Below are 2802 nucleotides of genomic sequence, written 5' to 3'. Positions count from 1 at the left end.
TCTATCTATCTGTCTATCTATCTGTCTATCTATCTGTCTATCTATCTGTCTATCTATCTGTCTATCTGTCTGTCCGTCCGTCCGTCCATCCATCCATCCATCCATCTGTGTTTGTTTAATTCTAATCTTGGCTCAGACACATCCGATTCTCTTTTTTCTTTCATCCTTCTCTGCATATCGTATTCATTCTTCTGTCTTCTGCCTTTTTTCCATCATTTAATTATTAAGATTTTTTTTTCTTTGAGCACCAGTGTTCAGGAAACTTTTGTTTTGTGAAGGCTCCTGTGATTTCCGTGGCAACAGTTGCTGAGCAACTGTACAGTGAGTTGTTGAGGTGGAGGGGTGGCAGTGACAGCTGATCGCTTACCGATTCAATTATGTCTGCTGTCAGTATAAAGGGAATAAGGAATATCTCTGTATCTTTTGAATAAGCCCAAATTTTGTATAGTTGTTTTACACGATTAAACAGGCATTAGTTAATTATGTAAATATATGTATAAGTGTAGCGTTTTTTTCTTCATTTGTTGTATATTTTCATTTACTTCATTTACAAATTTGAATTAAAATTCTTGAGTAATTTGTTAGAAAACCATTTGATGGAATTGCATGCAAAATTAGCAGCCGTTCTTCATCCCACTGCCTCCATGCTGAATCCTGATACATTATACATTCATATGACTGTTCTTGTGTGAGCAGCCGTGCAGCTCAGATGTGTGGTGACACCCGCGAGGATTCTTGCATTTGACTCAACACGCTGAGTTCTCTTTTTAAGAAAAGAAAAGAAAATATCATATCTTTGTGTCATTTTTAGGTTCTACGATTTGTGTGGGTAACACATACATTTATAACAGTGCTCTTTACTCCCCTCGCTCACACAAAAAAAAACACAACAGATTTTAGTTCTTTAACTGCAACACAATGTGTTTTTTGTTTTGTTTTTAACTCTCATTAGCCAAGACTTGCAACAGTCATTTCTTATTTTGCAAGTCTTCATGCAGGGGTTCAGGTTTATTAAAAAACATCACAGCTTCTCATAACCATAAGAGAGAGAAAACAGTCCAATTTAGTCAGCTAATCTGTTTTCATCTACTAGAAATCCACAGTGGAGATGAGGGCTGTGTGCTGAGTGAGGCGTTCAGCTGTGTGTTTGTGATGGAGGTCTTTGCTGTATTACACCCAAGGGCAGAGCGGCTAGAACTGCATCCAGGATTCAGGAATGAAAACTTGCTAGTTGTTGGCTCTAGTCTGCTGATTAGTGGAGCATTTTGTGTGAGAGCGAATCCGAACACACATTCTGTGTCCTTTTCATGGCTGAAAGAGAAATCATTAAGGGAAAGTTTCGAGACGGGCAGAGCTCTCACAGCCAAGGTTATGGAAAAATGAAAATTGATCAGAATTAAAAAGGAAACACTCCCCACAAAAATATTTATTAAAGTGCATCGCCCCTTCACGAATGCTGTTCACTTGATTATTGAACCCCAGTCATAGAAGTTTTTACTGTAGAGTAAAATAATCATGATTGATTTAAAGTCACCTTGTGAGATATAAAGTTGCTATTACGAGAAAATGCAAGTCACAAAGTGTGACCAAATATATAAACTCATTCTGATTCACATCTGTGATAATTTGCTATTGTGAGTGACACTGCAAGATACAAACTCATATTGTGATAGAAGATAAAGTCACCTTGTGAGTTATAAAGCCACATTTACAAAGATAAGGTCAGACTGTGAAATATCACAAATTGCAAAATAAAAAGTCACAATTGTGATAAATAAAATGACAATTATGAGAAATAAAGTTGCGTTTCCCCCCCCCCAAAGTTTACTGTAGTATGTTTTACAAGAAAATACTATTTAAGTCTTTCTACTTCAAAAATGTCATGTTTAATTCAATGTGTTACTTGCCATTTCTTTGTAATTATTTGTGAAATTTGTTTCTATATTAAAAAAAATTTCAGTGAAGATATAAAGTCACTTTACCATATAGAAATTCACAATTGTGACATTTAAAGCGACACTGCAAGAAATAAACTCATACTGTGAGAAATTAAGTCTATGAGATTTAAAGTCATATTGTGAGCTACAAAGTTACACTGACATTTATAAAGCCACATTTACAATAAATAAAGTCACATTGTGAGAGATAAAGTGACAATTATGAGAAACAAAGTTGCAATTGCAAGATATAAACTAGGGGTCGACCGATTATTACAGTTCAAGTAGACCGATAACCGATATTTTGAACTGATATATATGTCTGGTGTAAAAATGGCTCTGACAAAAACTGTCTTTCCTGGTGTTGGTTGAGTGTAGTACTCCCACACTGCACTTCTTACTCTTGTCTTCCTCTGTGCATCCATCTACAATAAGGGTAATATAAAGAGAGAGTTAAAAGTGGGGCCACTGTATGCTTCAAGATTAAGCCTATGAATACTGTACTACATCTAAACAGCTTGGGGAAATGTAAGTATTTGGCTTCAATAATTTACATGTTAGAAATGTATGTGTAATAGCATAACCTCTCATAATTCCTCATTAATTATTTTCTGATGACTAAAACATGACCTACAATAGTAGAGGTGACTATTCAATTAATCTAATGCACATCAATGGATTAACTTAAAAAATGTATATAATAAGTGTAAATGTAATTGTCTTCATAGCTACTGTATATTGTAGAAGTTGTTAAGAAGACTGCAACTATTTTCATGAAACTATAACACTTAATAGCCTTTTACAGGCACACTTAGTTCAATAGCCTATTGAAACCCTTAGCCCTTCCCCTTTCCCCTACCCCTCC

General features: G+C 35.2%; 1 protein-coding gene across 2 annotated transcripts in view; it reads left to right on the top strand.

Annotated features, from left to right (window-relative positions):
* Positions 1 to 2802, top strand: part of LOC107563005 (endothelin-converting enzyme 2-like) — a 75017-nt gene that overhangs the window by 57276 nt on the left and 14939 nt on the right. The gene's annotated exons all lie outside the window — the stretch shown is intronic.

Source organism: Sinocyclocheilus grahami, unplaced genomic scaffold, assembly GCF_001515645.1.
Source record: "Sinocyclocheilus grahami isolate Dianchi unplaced genomic scaffold, SAMN03320097.WGS_v1.1 scaffold853.1, whole genome shotgun sequence".
Classification (NCBI taxonomy): Eukaryota; Metazoa; Chordata; class Actinopteri; order Cypriniformes; family Cyprinidae; genus Sinocyclocheilus; species Sinocyclocheilus grahami.
The sequence above is the reverse complement of the archived record's forward strand: the minus strand, read 5'-3'. Positions and strand labels throughout refer to the sequence as shown.